Genomic DNA, 21,168 nt, shown 5'->3' on the forward strand with positions numbered 1-21,168 from the left:
AGTAAAGAGTCCATAGTCTCGCTGCTCTTACAGTAAAGAGTCCATAGTCTCACTGCTCTTACAGTGAAGAGTCCATAGTCTCTCTGCTCTTACAGTAAAGAGTCCATAGTCTCACTGCTCTTACCATAAAGAGTCCATAGTCTCACTGCTCTTACAGTAATAGTCCATAGTCTCACTGCTCTTACAGTATAGAGTCCATAGTCTCACTGCTCTTACAGTAAAGAGTCCATAGTCTCACTGCTCTTATAGTAAAGAGTCCATAGTCTCACTGCTCTTACAGTAAAGAGTCCATAGTCTCACTGCTCTTACAGTAAAGAGTCCATAGTCTCACTGCTCTTACAGTAAAGAGCCCATAGTCTCACTGCTCTTACAGTAAAGAGTCCATAGTCTCACTGCTCTTACAGTAAAGAGCCCATAGTCTCACTGCTCTTACAGTAAAGAGTCCATAGTCTCAATGCTCTTACAGTAATAGTCCATAGTCTCACTGCTCTTACAGTATAGAGTCCATAGTCTCACTGCTCTTACAGTAAAGAGCCCATAGTCTCACTGCTCTTACAGTAAAGAGTCCATAGTCTCACTGCTCTTACAGTAAATAGTCCATAGCCTCACTGCTCTTACAGTAAATAGTCCATAGCCTCACTGCTCTTACTGTAAAGAGTCCATAGTCTCACTGCTCTTACAGTAAAGAGTCCATAGTCTCACTGCTCTTACCGTAAAGAGTCCATAGTCTCACTGCTCTTACAGTAAAGAGTCCATAGTCTCACTGCTCTTACAGTAAAGAGTCCATAGTCTCACTGCTCTTACAGTAAAGAGTCCATAGTCTCACTGCTCTTACAGTAAAGAGTCCATAGTCTCACTGCTCTTACAGTAAAGAGCCCATAGTCTCACTGCTCATACAGTAAAGAGTCCATAGTCTCACTGCTCTTACAGTGAAGAGCCCATAGTCTCACTGCTCTTACAGTAAAGAGTCCATAGTCTCACTGCTCTTACAGTAAAGAGTCCATAGTCTCACTGCTCTTACAGTAAATAGTCCATAGCCTCACTGCTCTTACAGTAAATAGTCCATAGCCTCACTGCTCTTACTGTAAAGAGTCCATAGTCTCACTGCTCTTACAGTAAAGAGTCCATAGTCTCACTGCTCTTACCGTAAAGAGTCCATAGTCTCACTGCTCTTACAGTAAAGAGTCCATAGTCTCACTGCTCTTACAGTAAAGAGTCCATAGTCTCACTGCTCTTACAGTCAAGAGTCCATAGTCTCACTGCTCTTACAGTAAAGAGTCCATAGTCTCACTGCTCTTACAGTAAAGAGTCCATAGTCTCACTGCTCTTACAGTAAAGAGTCCATAGTCTCACTGCTCTTACCATAAAGAGTCCATAGTCTCACTGCTCTTACAGTAATAGTCCATAGTCTCACTGCTCTTACAGTAAAGAGTCCATAGTCTCACTGCTCTTACAGTAAAGAGTCCATGGTCTCGCTGCTCTTGGAGTAAAGAGTCCATAGTCTCGCTGCTCTTACAGTAAAGAGTCCATAGTCTCACTGCTCTTACAGTAAAGAGTCCATAGTCTCACTGCTCTTACAGTAAAGAGTCCATAGTCTCACTGCTCTTACCATAAAGAGTCCATAGTCTCACTGCTCTTACAGTAATAGTCCATAGTCTCACTGCTCTTACAGTATAGAGTCCATAGTCTCACTGCTCTTACAGTAAAGAGTCCATAGTCTCACTGCTCTTATAGTAAAGAGTCCATAGTCTCACTGCTCTTACAGTAAAGAGTCCATAGTCTCACTGCTCTTACAGTAAAGAGTCCATAGTCTCACTGCTCTTACAGTAAAGAGCCCATAGTCTCACTGCTCTTACAGTAAAGAGTCCATAGTCTCACTGCTCTTACAGTAAAGAGCCCATAGTCTCACTGCTCTTACAGTAAAGAGTCCATAGTCTCAATGCTCTTACAGTAATAGTCCATAGTCTCACTGCTCTTACAGTATAGAGTCCATAGTCTCACTGCTCTTACAGTAAAGAGCCCATAGTCTCACTGCTCTTACAGTAAAGAGTCCATAGTCTCACTGCTCTTACAGTAAATAGTCCATAGCCTCACTGCTCTTACAGTAAATAGTCCATAGCCTCACTGCTCTTACTGTAAAGAGTCCATAGTCTCACTGCTCTTACAGTAAAGAGTCCATAGTCTCACTGCTCTTACCGTAAAGAGTCTATAGTCTCACTGCTCTTACAGTAAAGAGTCCATAGTCTCACTGCTCTTACAGTAAAGAGTCCATAGTCTCACTGCTCTTACAGTAAAGAGTCCATAGTCTCACTGCTCTTACAGTCAAGAGTCCATAGTCTCACTGCTCTTACAGTAAAGAGTCCATAGTCTCACTGCTCTTACAGTAAAGAGTCCATAGTCTCACTGCTCATACAGTAAAGAGTCCATAGTCTCACTGCTCTTACAGTATAGAGTCCATAGTCTCACTGCTCTTACAGTAAAGAGTCCATAGTCTCACTGCTCTTACAGTAAAGAGTCCATAGTCTCACTGCTCTTACAGTAAAGAGTCCATAGTCTCACTGCTCTTACAGTAAAGAGTCCATAGTCTCACTGCTCTTACAGTAAAGAGCCCATAGTCTCACTGCTCTTACAGTAAAGAGTCCATAGTCTCACTGCTCTTACAGTAAAGAGCCTATAGTCTCACTGCTCTTACAGTATAGAGTCCACAGTCTCACTGCTCTTACAGTAAAGAGTCCATAGTCTCACTGCTCTTACAGTAAAGACTCCATAGTCTCACTGCTCTTACAGTAAAGAGTCCATAGTCTCACTGCTCTTACAGTAAAGAGTCCATAGTCTCACTGCTCTTACAGTATAGAGCCCATAGTCTCACTGCTCTTACAGTAAAGAGTCCATAGTCTCACTGCTCTTACAGTAAAGACTCCATAGTCTCACTGCTCTTACAGTAAAGACTCCATAGTCTCACTGCTCTTACAGTAAAGAGTCCATAGTCTCACTGCTCTTACAGTATAGAGTCCATAGTCTCACTGCTCTTACAGTAAAGAGTCCACAGTCTCACTGCTCTTACAGTAAAGAGTCCATAGTCTCACTGCTCTTACAGTATAGAGTCCATAGTCTCACTGCTCTTACAGTATAGAGTCCATAGTCTCTCTGCTCTTACAGTAAAGAGTCCATAGTCTCACTGCTCTTACAGTAAAGAGTCCATAGTCTCACCGCTCTTACAGTAAAGAGTCCATAGTCTCACTGCTCTTACAGTAAAGAGTCCATAGTCTCACTGCTCTTACAGTAAAGAGTCCATAGTCTCACTGCTCTTACAGTAAAGAGTCCATAGTCTCACTGCTCTTACAGTAAAGAGTCCATAGTCTCACTGCTCTTACAGTAAAGAGTCCATAGTCTCACTGCTCTTACAGTAAAGAGTCCATAGTCTCACTGCTCTTACAGTAAAGAGTCCATAGTCTCACTGCTCTTACAGTAAAGAGTCCATAGTCTCACTGCTCTTACAGTAAAGAGTCCATAGTCTCACTGCTCTTACAGTAAAGAGTCCATAGTCTCACTGCTCTTACAGTAAAGAGTCCATAGTCTCACTGCTCTTACAGTAAAGAGTCCATAGTCTCACTGCTCTTACAGTATAGAGTCCACAGTCTCACTGCTCTTACAGTATAGAGTCCACAGTCTCACTGCTCTTACAGTAAAGAGTCCATAGTCTCACTGCTCTTACAGTAAAGAGTCCATAGTCTCACTGCTCTTACAGTATAGAGTCCATAGTCTCACTGCTCTTACAGTTCAGAGTTCATAGTCTCACCGCTCTTACAGTAAAGAGTTCATAGTCTCACCGCTCTTACAGTAAAGAGTCCATAGTCTCACTGCTCTTACAGTAAAGAGTCCATAGTCTCACTGCTCATACAGTAAAGAGTCCATAGTCTCACTGCTCTTACAGTAAAGAGTCCATAGTCTCACTGCTCTTACAGTAAAGAGTCCACAGTCTCACTGCTCTTACAGTAAAGAGTCCATAGTCTGACTGCTCTTACAGTATAGAGTCCATAGTCTCACTGCTCTTACAGTATAGAGTCCATAGTCTCACTGCTCTTACAGTATAGAGTCCATAGTCTCTCTGCTCTTACAGTAAAGAGTCCATAGTCTCACCGCTCTTACAGTAAAGAGTCCATAGTCTCACTGCTCTTACAGTAAAGAGTCCATAGTCTCACTGCTCTTACAGTAAAGAGTCCATAGTCTCACTGCTCTTACAGTACAGAGTCCATAGTCTCACTGCTCTTACAGTAAAGAGTCCATAGTCTCACTGCTCTTACAGTAAAGAGTCCATAGTCTCACTGCTCTTACAGTAAAGAGTCCATAGTCTCACTGCTCTTACAGTAAAGAGTCCATAGTCTCACTGCTCTTACAGTAAAGAGTCCATAGTCTCACTGCTCTTACAGTAAAGAGTCCATAGTCTCACTGCTCTTACAGTAAAGAGTCCATAGTCTCACTGCTCTTACAGTAAATAGTCCATAGTCTCACTGCTCTTACAGTATAGAGTCCATAGTCTCACTGCTCTTACAGTAAAGAGTCCATAGTCTCACTGCTCTTACAGTAAAGAGTCCATAGTCTCACTGCTCTTACAGTAAAGAGTCCATAGTCTCACTGCTCTTACAGTATAGAGTCCATAGTCTCACTGCTCTTACAGTAAAGCGTCCATAGTCTCACTGCTCTTACAGTAAAGAGTCCATGGTCTCACTGCTCTTACAGTAAATAGTCCATAGTCTCACTGCTCTTACAGTAAAGAGTCCATAGTCTCACTGCTCTTACAGTAAAGAGTCCATAGTCTCACTACTCTTACAGTAAAGAGTCCATAGTCTCACTGCTCTTACAGTAAAGAGTCCATAGTCTCACTACTCTTACAGTAAAGAGTCCATAGTCTCACTGCTCTTACAGTATAGAGTCCATAGTCTCACTGCTCTTACAGTAAAGAGTCCATAGTCTCACTGCTCTTACAGTAAAGAGTCCATAGTCTCACTGCTCTTACAGTAAAGAGTCCATAGTCTCACTACTCTTACAGTAAAGAGTCCATAGTCTCACTGCTCTTACAGTATAGAGTCCATAGTCTCACTGCTCTTACAGTAAAGAGTCCATAGTCTCACTGCTCTTACAGTAAAGAGTCCATAGTCTCACTGCTCTTACAGTATAGAGTCCATAGTCTCACTGCTCTTACAGTAAAGAGTCCATAGTCTCACTGCTCTTACAGTAAAGAGTCCATAGTCTCACTGCTCTTACAGTAAAGAGTCCATAGTCTCACTGCTCTTACAGTAAAGAGTCCATAGTCTCACTGCTCTTACAGTAAAGAGTCCATGGTCTCACTGCTCTTACAGTAAAGAATCCATAGTCTCACTGCTCTTACAGTAAAGAGTCCATAGTCTCACTGCTCTTACAGTATAGAGTCCATAGTCTCACTGCTCTTACAGTAAATAGTCCATAGTCTCACTGCTCTTACAGTAAAGAGTCCATAGTCTTACTGCTCTTCTATGTTTGTGTACAAACCTTCTTTCCTCCAGACGCAGAGGATGTCCCCTCGTCACAGTCACAGTCCTGGGGATAAATAGATGATGGGAGAGATCTCTGTACGGACCCCTGATATATTTATACATAGTAATTAGATTTCCCCTTAGTCGTCTTTTTTCTAAAGTGAATAACCCTAATATTGATAATCTTTCAGGGTACTGTAGTTGCCCCATTCCAGTTATTACTTTAGTTGCCCTCCTCTGGACCCTCTCCAGCTCTGCTATGTCTGCCTTGTTCACAGGAGCCCAGAACTGTACACAGTCCTCCATGTGTGGTCTGACCAGTGATGTGTAAAGTGGCAGGACTATGTTCTCATCACGGGCATCTATGCCCCTTCTGATGCAACCCATTATCTTATTGGCCTTGGCAGCAGCTGCCTGACACTGGTTTTTGCAGCTTAGTTTGCTGTTTATTAAAATTCCTAGATCCTTTTCCATGTCAGTGATACCCAGTGTTTTACCATTTAGTATGTACGGGTGACTTGCATTATTCCTTCCCATGTGCATAACTTTACATTTGTCAGTGTTAAACCTCATCTGCTAATTTAATTCAAATAGCCTAGTTACCTAGACTAATAAACTCCCGTTTCTGGTCAGTTTAAAACGTAACATTTATTTCATTTCATTTATTAGAAAAATAACATAACGAGAGAACAAAGAATAGTTTAAAATTCTAGGTGCGGTAGGGCACTAGTGGCTGGGATAGGGGTTACTTCACCCATATATTCTGCCTCCTAGCATCCGTTCATCCCACTTTTTCCTTTTTATCAGTAGTAAATATACTTTATTTGCCTAGATGAACATAATGCTAGAGACACACTTGTTCATTCACCCTGAATCATTTGATTTAAGTGATTTTCCTTTTGTGCGATTCTCCACCACTAGTGTCCAGGCACGATTGAGTCTGCAGTTACTCCGTGCTGCGACACTTGGTCCTACCTACTCCTAATCTAAAAACTAACACAAGAGCTCCCCCAACATGTTTCACCACTACATGTGGCTTCTTCAGGGGATGGAGCTACTATCAACAAGAATGCTTAACTGCTGAACCCTTTTAAGCATTAGGGGAGGGTCATTGAGTGTTCTGTGGCCAAACGCTGCCAAGCATTCCTGTATGACAGACCAGTAACCCAATCATAATACCTTCATGATGTTTTTCCGTCCTTCCGTCACTTCCTTTGTTCGTATGGTGGTTCTGCGCATGCGTGAAAACTCTAACCTCCGATTCGAGAGAACATAAGGGTATGCGCATGTGTGGAGTCTTTAACTTTTTTAGTATACTAACCTTGCGCATGCGTGGGAACTTTGACTTTTGAGTCAAAAGAATTACATCACAGCGCATGCGTCGGAACTTAGGTTTTATTCTATTAGCAATATATAGTAACGTTGCGCATGCATGAAAACTTTGACATTCGGATCTGAGATATTACATCAAGGCGCTTGCGTCCAAACTTAGATTCTGATACATTGGTGATGTATGATGCTTTTGCGCCTGCGTGTAGACTTTAACTTTCAGACCGAAGAAATATCATCACGGCTCATGCGTCGGAACTTAAAATTCGTATGGTAACATTTATATGCTGCTATTGCGCATGCGTGAAAACTTTAACTTTCAGGTTAGAGGGGTAACATCACTGCGCATGTGTGTGGACTTTGATATTTTTATCATTTTGTTGAATCCTTCATTCACATGCTAATATTATATATACATAACCATAGGATCCCTATATTTACATCTGAGCCTAAGATGGTATTGTTTTCTCTGCACTTCTTCTCTTTATTCATTTCGTTTTACATTATCAGATATTATATGCATATATAGTTCTTATAGATTCTATCCCCCTCTTAGGGAACTTTTATTTTATATTCTTAATCTAAATGATTGCTTGGACTTGCCTTTTATAATTGTTATTTTTATTTTTATTTGAAAGTTCATTATTGTTTTCATCTTTTGTCCCTATATTTATAGTGGGGAATACGGTTTCATATGGTTCAATGGACTAAGGGTTACTGTCTTTCTTCTTCCAGGTAATTATACTTTTCTCTTTTTTTCTTTTTTTCATAATAGTACTATTTACTTTTTTAAGGTATACCTACTAGTATCTAGATAAAGGCTGTGAAGGAAAATCCTTCATTAAGGCCCTGTGGACTCATTGTACCCAACCTATGTATCCAACGAGCCTCACTCTGTAGCAGTTTTTTATCAAGATTTCCCCCCCTTGGTCCTACGAATATTTTCTCTATGCCCCAGAATCGTAAGACGGAGCTAGGTTGGGTACAATGAGTCCACAGGGCCTTAATGAAGGATTTTCCTTCACAGCCTTTATCTAGATACTAGTAGGTATACCTTAAAAAAGTAAATAGTACTATTATGAAAAAAAGAAAAAAAGAGAAAAGTATAATTACCTGGAAGAAGAAAGACAGTAACCCTTAGTCCATTGAACCATATGAAACCGTATTCCCCACTATAAATATAGGGACAAAAGATGAAAACAATAATGAACTTTCAAATAAAAATAAAAATAACAATTATAAAAGGCAAGTCCAAGCAATCATTTAGATTAAGAATATAAAATAAAAGTTCCCTAAGAGGGGGATAGAATCTATAAGAACTATATATGCATATAATATCTGATAATGTAAAACGAAATGAATAAAGAGAAGAAGTGCAGAGAAAACAATACCATCTTAGGCTCAGATGTAAATATAGGGATCCTATGGTTATGTATATATAATATTAGCATGTGAATGAAGGATTCAACAAAATGATAAAAATATCAAAGTCCACACACATGCGCAGTGATGTTACCCCTCTAACCTGAAAGTTAAAGTTTTCACGCATGCGCAATAGCAGCATATAAATGTTACCATACGAATTTTAAGTTCCGACGCATGAGCCGTGATGATATTTCTTCGGTCTGAAAGTTAAAGTCTACACGCAGGCGCAAAAGCATCATACATCACCAATGTATCAGAATCTAAGTTTGGACGCAAGCGCCTTGATGTAATATCTCAGATCCGAATGTCAAAGTTTTCATGCATGCGCAACGTTACTATATATTGCTAATAGAATAAAACCTAAGTTCCGACGCATGCGCTGTGATGTAATTCTTTTGACTCAAAAGTCAAAGTTCCCACGCATGCGCAAGGTTAGTATACTAAAAAAGTTAAAGACTCCACACATGCGCATACCCTTATGTTCTCTCGAATCGGAGGTTAGAGTTTTCACGCATGCGCAGAACCACCATACGAACAAAGGAAGTGACGGAAGGACGGAAAAACATCATGAAGGTATTATGATTGGGTTACTGGTCTGTCATACAGGAATGCTTGGCAGCGTTTGGCCACAGAACACTCAATGACCCTCCCCTAATGCTTAAAAGGGTTCAGCTGTTAAGCATTCTTGTTGATAGTAGCTCCATCCCCTGAAGAAGCCACATGTAGTGGTGAAACATGTTGGGGGAGCTCTTGTGTTAGTTTTTAGATTAGGAGTAGGTAGGACCAAGTGTCGCAGCACGGAGTAACTGCAGACTCAATCGTGCCTGGACACTAGTGGTGGAGAATCGCACAAAAGGAAAATCACTTAAATCAAATGATTCAGGGTGAATGAACAAGTGTGTCTCTAGCATTATGTTCATCTAGGCAAATAAAGTATATTTACTACTGATAAAAAGGAAAAAGTGGGATGAACGGATGCTAGGAGGCAGAATATATGGGTGAAGTAACCCCTATCCCAGCCACTAGTGCCCTACCGCACCTAGAATTTTAAACTATTCTTTGTTCTCTCGTTATGTTATTTTTCTAATAAATGAAATGAAATAAATGTTACGTTTTAAACTGACCAGAAACGGGAGTTTATTAGTCTAGGTAACTAGGCTATTTGAATTAAATTATAAGTTGATGATCCCGGGTCTAAAGGGTCTCTTGAAAATTAAACCTCATCTGCCACTTATCTGCCCAAGCCTCCAATCTATCCAGATCCCTCTGTAGTAGTATACCGTCCTCTGTAGTGTATATACAGTATACTGTCCTCTGTAGTACAAACCGGATTCCAAAAAAGTTGGGACACTAAACAAATTGTGAATAAAAACTGAATGCAATGATGTGGAGATGGCAAATGTCAATATTTTATTTGTAATAGAACGTAGATGACAGATCAAACGTTCAATCCGAGTAAATGTATCATTTTAAAGGAAAAATACGTTGATTTCAAATTTCACGGTGTCAACAAATCCCAAAAAAGTTGGGACAAGTAGCAATAAGAGGCTGGAAAAAGTACATTTGAGCATAACGAAGAGCTGGAAGACCAATTAACACTAATTAGGTCAATTGGCAACATGATTGGGTATAAAAAGAGCTTCTCAGAGGGGCAGTGTCTCTCAGAAGCCAAGATGGGTAGAGGATCACCAATTCCCACAATGTTGCGCAGAAAGATAGTGGAGCAATATCAGAAAGGTGTTACCCAGCGAAAAATTGGAAGGACTTTGCATCTATCATCATCAACTGTGCATAACATCATCCGAAGATTCAGAGAATCTGGAACAATCTCTGTGCGTAAGGGTCAAGGCGGTAAAACCATACTGGATGCCCGTGATCTCCGGGCCCTTAAACGACACTGCACCACAAACAGGAATGCTACTGTAAAGGAAATCACAGAATGGGCTCAGGAATACTTCCAGAAACCATTGTCAGTGAACACAATCCACCGTGCCATCCGCCGCTGCCAGCTGAAACTCTACAGTGCAAAGAAGAAGCCATTTCTAAGCAAGATCCACAAGCTCAGGCGTTTTCACTGGGCCAGGGATCATTTAAAATGGAGTGTGGCAAAATGGAAGACTGTTCTGTGGTCAGACGAGTCACGATTCGAAGTTCTTTTTGGAAATCTGGGACGCCATGTCATCCGGACCAAAGAGGACAAGGACAACCCAAGTTGTTATCAACGCTCAGTTCAGAAGCCGGCATCTCTGATGGTATGGGGTTGCATGAGTGCGTGTGGCATGGGCAGCTTGCATGTCTGGAAAGGCGCCATCAATGCAGAAAAATATATTCAGGTTCTAGAACAACATCTGCTCCAATCCAGACGTCATCTCTTTCAGGGAAGACCCTGCATTTCTCAACAAGATAATGCCAGACCACATTCTGCATCAATCACAACATCATGGCTGCGTAGGAGAAGGATCCGGCTACTGAAATGGCCAGTCTGCAGTCCAGATCTTTCACCTATAGAGAACATTTGGCGCATCATAAAGAGGAAGGTGCAACAAAGAAGGCCCAAGACGATGGAACAGTTAGAGGCCTGGATTAGACAAGAATGGGAGAGCATTCCTATTTCTAAACTTGAGAAACTGGTCTCCTCGGTCCCCAGACGTCTGTTGAGTGTTGTAAGAAGAAGGGGAGATGCCACACAGTGGGGAAAATGGCCTTGTCCCAACTTTTTGGGGATTTGTTGACACCATGAAATTCTGATTCAACATATTTTTCCCTTAAAATGGTAAATTTTCTCAGTTTAAACTTTTGTTCCGTGATTTATGTTCTATTCTGAATAAAATATTAGAAGTTGGCACCTCCACATCATTGCATTCAGTTTTTATTCACGATTTGTATAGTGTCCCAACTTTTTTGGAATCCGGTTTGTATATATACAGTATACTGTCCTCTGTAGTATATATACAGTATACTGTCCTCTGTAGTATATATACAGTATACTGTCCTCTGTAGTATATACACAGTATACTGTCCTCTGTAGTATATATACAGTATACTGTCCTCTGTAGTATATATACAGTATACTGTCCTCTGTAGTATATATACACAGTATACTGTCCTCTGTAGTATATATACACAGTATACTGTCCTCTGTAGTATATGTACAGTATACTGTCCTCTGTAGTATATATACAGTATACTGTCCTCTGTAGTATATATATACAGTATACTGTCCTCTGTAGTGTATATACAGTATACTGTCCTCTGTAGTATATATACAGTATACTCTCTTCTGTAGTATATATACAGTATACTGTCCTCTGTAGAATATATACAGTACACTGTCCTCTGTAGTATATATACAGTATACTGTCCTCTGTAGTATATACACAGCATACTGTCCTCTGTAGTATATATATATACAGTATACTGTCCTCTGTAGTATATATACAGTATACTGTCCTCTGTAGTATATATACAGTATACTGTCCTCTGTAGTGTATATACAGTATACTGTCCTCTGTAGTATATATACAGTATACCGTCCTCTGTAGTGTATATACAGTATACCGTCCTCTGTAGTGTATATACAGTATACTGTCCTCTGTAGTATATATACAGTATACTGTCCTCTGTAGTATATATACAGTATACTCTCTTCTGTAGTATATATACAGTATACTCTCTTCTGTAGTATATATACAGTATACTGTCCTCTGTAGAATATATACAGTACACTGTCCTCTGTAGTATATATACAGTATACTGTCCTCTGTAGTATATACACAGCATACTGTCCTCTGTAGTTTTATATATACAGTATACTGTCCTCTGTAGTATATATACAGTATACTGTCCTCTGTAGTATATATACAGTATACTGTCCTCTGTAGTGTATATACAGTATACTGTCCTCTGTAGTATATATACAGTATACCGTCCTCTGTAGTGTATATACAGTATACCGTCCTCTGTAGTGTATATACAGTATACTGTCCTCTGTAGTATATATATACAGTATACTGTCCTCTGTAGTATATATATACAGTATACTGTCCTCTGTAGTATATATACAGTATACTGTCCTCTGTAGTATATATACAGTATACTCTCTTCTGTAGTATATATACAGTAAACCGTCCTCTGTAGTATATATACAGTATACTGTCCTCTGTAGTATATATACAGTATACTGTCCTCTGTAGTATATATACAGTATACTGTCCTCTGTAGTATATATACAGTATACTGTCCTCTGTAGTATATATACAGTATACTGTCCTCTTCAGTGTAAATTACTTTACACAGTTTAGTGTCATCTGCGAAAATTGATACTTTACTATGCAAGCCTTCTACAAGATCATTAATAAATATATTGAAGAGAATAGGGCCCAGTACTGACCCCTGAGGTACCCCACTAGTGACAGTGACCCCTCCAGTACTGACCCCTGAGGTACCCCACTAGTGACAGTCACCCCTCCAGTACTGACCCCTGAGGTACCCCACTAGTGACAGTGACCCCTCCAGTACTGACCCCTGAGGTACCCCACTAGTGACAGTGACCCCTCCAGTACTGACCCCTGAGGTACCCCACTAGTGACAGTGACCCAATCTGAGTGTGTACCGTTAATAACCACCCTCTGTTTTCTATCCCTCAGCCAGTTACTTACCCACATACAGACGTTTTCTCCCAGTCCGAGCATTCTCATTTTATATACTAACCTTTTATGTGGTACAGTGTCAGATGCTTTGGAGAAGTCCAGATACACGACATCCATTGATTCGCCGCTGTCAAGTCTAGAACTTACCTCCTCATAGAAACTGATTAAATTAGTTTGACATGACCGATCCCTCACGAAGCCATGCTGATATGGCATTATTTGCTTATTTCCGTTGAGATGCTCTAACATAGCATCTCTCAGAAAACCTTCAAACAGTTTACCCACAACAGATGTTAGACTTACCGGCCTATAGTTTCCAGGCTCTGTTTTTGGACCCTTTTTGAATATTGGCACCACATTTGCCATGCGCCAATCCTGTGGGACATTCCCTGTCAGTATAGAGTCCGCAAATATCAGAAATAAGGGTCTGGCTATGACATTACTTAATTCCCTTAGGATACGGGGGTGTATGCCATCTGGTCCTGGCGATTTGTCTATTTTAATCTTTTTAAGTCGCTGTTGTACTTCTTCCTGGGTCAGACAGGACACTTTTACTGGGGAATTTATTTTTACATTCTGCATGTCATCTGACAGTTTATTTTCCTCAGTGAATACATTGGAGAAAAAAATATTTAACAGCTTTGCTTTCTCCTCGGCGCTCTCTGCGACTCCCCCCTCATTACTCTGTAGAGGGCCAACACCTTCAGATTTATACTTTTTAACATTTATATAATTGAAGAACATTTTAGGGTTAGTTTTACTCTCTTTGGCAATTAATCTCTCGGTCTCTAGTTTGGCCGCTTTTATTAGTTTTTTACATGTTCTATTTTTTTCCTTATAGTTTTTCAGTGCTTCCGTGCTACCCTCCTGTTTTAGTGATTTATATGCTTTCTTTTTGTCATTTATTGCTTTCTTTACAGTTCTATTTATCCACATTGGTTTCTTTTTGTTACTTAACCTTTTATTCCCATACGGTATGTACCTCTCACAATGAGATTTTAGGATACTTTTAAAGATATCCCATTTTGTGGCTGTATTTTTATTTTTGAGGACTTTGTCTCAGTTAGTTAGGCCTATGGCCTCTCTTAGTTGGCTAAATTTAGCTTTTTTGTAGTTTGGTATTTTTGTTCCTCCCTGAAAAAACGCTCTTTTGAATGATAATTTGAAGGTTATTACTTTCTGGTCACTATTTCCCCGGTGTCCCCCGACCTGCACGTCTGTTGTTCTGTCAGGTCTATTGGTTAGTACTAAGTCCAGTATGGCCGTCCCTCTAGTCGGGTCCTGAACCAGTTGGGAGAGGTCATTGTCTTTGGTTATTGCCAAGAACCTGTTTCCTTTATGAGATATACAAGATTCAGTTTCCCAGTCTATATCTGCGGAGTTCCCCCATAATAACCTCCTCATTATGATTTGCCGCCTCGTCTATCTCGTTTAGTAGTAGATTTTCTGTGGACTCTGGTATATTAGGCGGTTTATAGTAAACTCCTATTAGTAATTTATTGTTGTTTTTAGCTCCATGTATCTCTACTCACAGAGACTCCACATGTCCATGTCCATCACTTATATCTTCACGGAGTGTGGGCTTTAGACAGGACTTTACATAAAGGAGAACCCCTCCCCCCCTCCCCTCCGGTTTTGACGATCCTTTCTAAACAGACTGTAACCTTGTACATTAACCGCCCAGTCATAGCTATCATCCAGCAGTGTCTCAGTTATTCCCACTGTCATAGCTATCATCCAGCCATGTCTCAGTTATTCCCACTGTCATAGCTATCATCCAGCCATGTCTCAGTTATTCCCACTGTCATAGCTATCATCCAGCCATGTCTCAGTTATTCCCACTGTCATAGCTATCATCCAGCCATGTCTCAGTTATTCCCACTGTCATAGCTATCATCCAGCCATGTCTCAGTTATTCCCACAGTCATAGCTATCATCCAGCCGTGTCTTAGTTATTCCCACTGTCATAGCTATCATCCAGCCGTGTCTCGGTTATTCCCACTGTCATAGCTATCATCCAGCCATGTCTCAGTTATTCCCACAGTCATAGCTATCATCCAGCCGTGTCTCAGTTATTCCCACAGTCATAGCTATCATCCAGCCATGTCTCAGTTATTCCCACTGTCATAGCTATCATCCAGCCATGTCTCAGTTATTCCAACAGTCATAGCTATCATCCAGCCGTGTCTCAGTTATTCCCACTGTCATAGCTATCATCCAGCCATGTCTCAGTTATTCCCACTGTCATAGCTATCATCCAGCCGTGTCTCAGTTATTCCCACTGTCATAGCTATCATCCAGCCGTGTCTCAGTTATTCCCACTGTCATAGCTATCATCCAGCCATGTCTCAGTTATTCCCAATGTCATAGCTATCATCCAGTCATGTCTCAGTTATTCCCAATGTCATAGCTATCATCCAGCCGTGTCTCAGTTATTCCCACTGTCATAGCTATCATCCAGCCATGTCTCAGTTATTCCCAATGTCATAGCTATCATCCAGCCGTGTCTCAGTTATTCCCACTGTCATAGCTATCATCCAGCCGTGTCTCAGTTATTCCCACTGTCATAGCTATCATCCAGCCATGTCTCAGTTATTCCCACAGTCATAGCTATTATCCAGCCATGTCTCAGTTATTCCCACTGTCATAGCTATCATCCAGCCGTGTCTCAGTTATTCCCACTGTCATAGCTATCATCCAGCCATGTCTCAGTCATTCCCACTGTCATAGCTATCATCCAGCCATGTCTCAGTTATTCCCACTGTCATAGCTATCATCCAGCCATGTCTCAGTTATTCCCACTGTCATAGCTATCATCCAGCCATGTCTCAGTTATTCCCACAGTCATAGCTATCATCCAGCCGTGTCTCAGTTATTCCCACTGTCATAGCTATCATCCAGCCATGTCTCAGTTATTCCCACTGTCATAGCTATTATCCAGCCGTGTCTCAGTTATTCCCACTGTCATAGCTATCATCCAGCCGTGTCTCAGTTATTCCCACTGTCATAGCTATCATCCAGCCATGTCTCAGTTATTCCCACAGTCATAGCTATTATCCAGCCATGTCTCAGTTATTCCCACTGTCATAGCTATCATCCAGCCGTGTCTCAGTTATTCCCACTGTCATAGCTATCATCCAGCCATGTCTCAGTTATTCCCACTGTCATAGCTATCATCCAGCCATGTCTCAGTTATTCCCACTGTCATAGCTATCATCCAGCCGTGTCTCAGTTATTCCCACAGTCATAGCTATCATCCAGCCGTGTCTTAGTTATTCCCACTGTCATAGCTATCATCCAGCCGTGTCTCGGTTATTCCCACTGTCATAGCTATCATCCAGCCGTGTCTCAGTTATTCCCACTGTCATAGCTATCATCCAGCCATGTCTCAGTTATTCCCACTGTCATAGCTATCATCCAGCCATGTCTCAGTTATTCCCAATGTCATAGCTATCATCCAGCCGTGTCTCAGTTATTCCCACTGTCATAGCTATCATCCAGCCGTGTCTCAGTTATTCCCACTGTCATAGCTATCATCCAGCCATGTCTCAGTTATTCCCACAGTCATAGCTATTATCCAGCCATGTCTCAGTTATTCCCACTGTCATAGCTATCATCCAGCCGTGTCTCAGTTATTCCCACTGTCATAGCTATCATCCAGCCATGTCTCAGTTATTCCCACTGTCATAGCTATCATCCAGCCATGTCTCAGTTATTCCCACTGTCATAGCTATCATCCAGCCATGTCTCAGTTATTCCCACTGTCATAGCTATCATTCAGCCATGTCTCAGTTATTCCCACAGTCATAGCTATCATCCAGCCGTGTCTCAGTTATTCCCACTGTCATAGCTATCATCCAGCCATGTCTCAGTTATTCCCACTGTCATAGCTATTATCCAGCCGTGTCTCAGTTATTCCCACTGTCATAGCTATCATCCAGCCGTGTCTCAGTTATTCCCACTGTCATAGCTATCATCCAGCCATGTCTCAGTTATTCCCACAGTCATAGCTATCATCCAGCCATGTCTCAGTTATTCCCCCTGTCATAGCTATCATCCAGCCGTGTCTCAGTTATTCCCACTGTCATAGCTATCATCCAGCCATGTCTCAGTTATTCCCACTGTCATAGCTATCATCCAGCCATGTCTCAGTTATTCCCACTGTCATAGCTATCATCCAGCCATGTCTCAGTTATTCCCACTGTCATAGCTATCATCCAGCCATGTCTCAGTTATTCCCACAGTCATAGCTATCATCCAGCCGTGTCTCAGTTATTCCCACTGTCATAGCTATCATCCAGCCATGTCTCAGTTATTCCCACTGTCATAGCTATTATCCAGCCGTGTCTCAGTTATTCCCACTGTCATAGCTATCATCCAGCCGTGTCTCAGTTATTCCCACTGTCATAGCTATCATCCAGCCATGTCTCAGTTATTCCCCCTGTCATAGCTATCATCCAGCCGTGTCTCAGTTATTCCCACTGTCACAGCTATCATCCAGCTGTGTCTCAGTTATTCCCACTGTCATAGCTATCATCCAGCCATGTCTCAGTTATTCCCACAGTCATAGCTATCATCCAGCCGTGTCTCAGTTATTCCCACTGTCATAGCTATCATCCAGCCATGTCTCAGTTATTCCCACTGTCATAGCTATTATCCAGCCGTGTCTCAGTTATTCCCACTGTCATAGCTATCATCCAGCCGTGTCTCAGTTATTCCCACTGTCATAGCTATCATCCAGCCATGTCTCAGTTATTCCCACAGTCATAGCTATCATCCAGCCATGTCTCAGTTATTCCCCCTGTCATAGCTATCATCCAGCCGTGTCTCAGTTATTCCCACTGTCATAGCTATCATCCAGCCATGTCTCAGTTATTCCCACTGTCATAGCTATCATCCAGCCATGTCTCAGTTATTCCCACTGTCATAGCTATCATCCAGCCATGTCTCAGTTATTCCCACTGTCATAGCTATCATCCAGCCATGTCTCAGTTATTCCCACAGTCATAGCTATCATCCAGCCGTGTCTCAGTTATTCCCACTGTCATAGCTATCATCCAGCCATGTCTCAGTTATTCCCACTGTCATAGCTATTATCCAGCCGTGTCTCAGTTATTCCCACTGTCATAGCTATCATCCAGCCGTGTCTCAGTTATTCCCACTGTCATAGCTATCATCCAGCCATGTCTCAGTTATTCCCACTGTCATAGCTATCATCCAGCCGTGTCTCAGTTATTCCCACAGTCATAGCTATCATCCAGCCATGTCTCAGTTATTCCCACTGTCATAGCTATCATCCAGCCGTGTCTCAGTTATTCCCACTGTCATAGCTATCATCCAGCCATGTCTCAGTTATTCCCACTGTCATAGCTATCATCCAGCCATGTCTCAGTTATTCCCCCTGTCATAGCTATCATCCAGCCGTGTCTCAGTTATTCCCACTGTCATAGCTATCATCCAGCCATGTCTCAGTTATTCCCACTGTCATAGCTATCATCCAGCCGTGTCTCAGTTATTCCCACTGTCATAGCTATCATCCAGCCGTGTCTCAGTTATTCCCACAGTCATAGCTATCCTCCAGCCGTGTCTCAGTTATTCCCACTGTCACAGCTATCATCCAGCTGTGTCTCAGTTATTCCCACTGTCATAGCTCTCATCCAGCCGTGTCTCAGTTATTCCCACAGTCATAGCTATCATCCAGCCATGTCTCAGTTATTCCCCCTGTCATAGTCCTCCTCACACATCACTAATTCCAGCTCCCCGGTTTATTAGTCAGGCTTCTGGCATTAGTATACATACATTTGAGAGGCTTATGTATATTTTTTACCCTACACCTTTCCTTCTGAACTGTTCTGGTCCCTCCTTCCATTACCCCCCCAGTCCCACTACCTGCCCCCGGTCTCTATCTGCACTATCTTCCCCTCCTATAGTGTAATTACCCCCCAGTCCCACTACCTGCCCCCGGTCTCTATCTGCACTATCTTCCCCTCCTATAGTGTAATTACCCCCCCAGTCCCACTACCTGCCCCCGGTCTCTATCTGCACTATCTTCCCCTTCTATAGTGTAATTTCCCTCCCCCCAGTCCCTAGTTTAAGCACTCCTCCAACCTTCTGTCCATCTTCTCCCCAGCACAGCTGCCCCTTCCCCATTGAGGTGCAGCCCGTCCCTACGATAGAGCCTGTAGCCGATAGAGAAGTCGCCCAGTTCTCCAGGAACCCAAACCCCCCCCCCCTCCTACACCAGTTCTGGAGCCACTTGTTAATTTCCCTAATCTCCCGCTGCCTTTCTTGTGTGGCCCGTGGTACCTGCAGTATTTCGGAAAATACTACCTTTGAGGTCCTTGCCCTAAGCTTTTGACCTAAATCCCTGAAATCATTTTTAAGGACGCTCCACCTTCCTCTAACTTTGTCATTGGTTCTGATATGGACCATGACCGCTGGATCTTCTCCAGCCCCTCCCAGTAATCTGTCAACCCGATCCGCGATGTGTCGAACTCTAGCGCCAGGCAGACAGCACACTGTTCGGCGATCACGGTCTTTGTGACAGATTTCCCTATCTGTTCCCCTAATACTGGAGTCTCCCACTACCAGCACCCGTCTGCCCTGCTCTCCTGGTCCCCTTCTTACCGGAGCTGACCTTTCCCTGACTGGCAGAGGAAGTGTCCGGCTGCGGCAGTGCCGTCCCTGAACTGACATCCCCCTCATCTGCCAACCTTGTGTCAGATCAGGGCTAGCCTCCCCGCACTCCTCCCTCTACCCCGCTGTCTAACTGTTACCCAGCTAGCTCCCTCACTTTCCTCCCCCTCCCCCTCATCTACCCCATAGAGCGCTTGCTCGGTGAGAAGCAAACTCTTTTGCAAATTGTCAATGCCTCTCAGTGTTGCAACTTGCCCGTTTAGAGATTCGATTAGCGATTCCAAGCGGGTAATTTGCTCACATCTTGAACAAAGATATCCACCCTCGAAGGGCTGTTCCAGGACTGCAGACATCATGCAAGATGTGCACTGGACGGCGCTGTCAATTGTGCAACACATACTGAATGGGGATTACAACAGTAAGAAAGTAAAACAGTAAATATGATTTACAATTAGACCCTGTCGGCTGTAGTTGGAGGACTACCTAGAATAAAGCCAACAACACACAAGGAAATTATATCCAACCTTAGTTTCCTGCTCCTTTTCTTAAACTCCTTTTCACTGATCCCCTCCATAACAGTGCGTCATCCACAGATCCCCTCCATAACAGTGTGTCATCCACAGATCCCCTCCATAACAGTGTCATCTACAGATCCCCCATAACAGTGTCATCTACAGATCCCCCATAACAGTGCGTATCCACAGATCCCCCATAACAGTGCCATCCACAGATCCCCCATAACAGTGCCATCCACAGATCCCCTCCATAACAGTGTCATTCACAGATCCCCTATTTCAGTGTCATCCACAGATCCCCTATATCAGTGTCATCCACAGATCCCCCATAACAGTGTCATCCACAGATCCCCCATAACAATGCCATCCACAGATCCCCCATAACAGTGTGTATACACAGATCCCCCATAATAGTGCATATCCACAGATCCCCCATAATAGTGCATATCCACAGATCCCCCATAACAATGTCATCCACAGATCCCCCATAACAGTGTATTTACCTTCTGTCACTTTGCTCCATCGCTCCGGCCAGCAGAAATCCCTTTGTCTTCTCCGGTGAGCTGAGAGGGCGCTCTAGGGGTACACCCCTGGGAACCGGATCCTCCTCTCGTTTTGTATTTACATCCAGGGGCAGAAATTTACTTCCACTTTCAGAGATTTCTAGTTTTATAGGAAATCAAAACCAAGAAGAAGCGGAATAGCCGTGATTAACCCTTTCTCTGCGTCTAAGAACTGCACTCTCCCCATCAAGTTATATATATACAGTCGTGGCCAAAAGTTTTGAGAATGACACAAATATTAGTTTTCACAAAGTTTGCTGTTAAACTGCTTTTAGATCTTTGTTTCAGTTGTTTCTGTGATGTAGTGAAATATAATTACACGCACTTCATACGTTTCAAAGGCTTTTATCGACAATTACATGACATTTATGCAAAGAGTCAGTATTTGCAGTGTTGGCCCTTCTTTTTCAGGACCTCTGCAATCCGACTGCGCATGCTCTCAATCACCTTCTGGCCAATTCCTGACTGATACAACCCATTCTTTCATCATCACTTCTTGAAGTTTGTCAGAATTAGTGGGTTTTTGTTTGTCCACCCG

The 21,168-nt window shown here is 42.4% G+C and overlaps 1 long non-coding RNA gene across 1 annotated transcript in view; it reads right to left on the minus strand.

The window, feature by feature from the left end:
* The window catches only part of LOC120999804, a 37,826-nt gene extending 17,127 nt beyond the window's left edge, over positions 1-20,699 (minus strand). Inside the window, exon 1 of the long non-coding RNA XR_005778651.1 lies at positions 20,571-20,699. This is a non-coding gene — a long non-coding RNA (uncharacterized LOC120999804). The remainder of the gene's footprint in view (positions 1-20,570) is intronic.
* Positions 20,700-21,168: the final 469 nt, after the last annotated feature.

This window comes from Bufo bufo, chromosome 4 (genome assembly GCF_905171765.1).
Source record: "Bufo bufo chromosome 4, aBufBuf1.1, whole genome shotgun sequence".
Taxonomy (NCBI): Eukaryota; Metazoa; Chordata; class Amphibia; order Anura; family Bufonidae; genus Bufo; species Bufo bufo.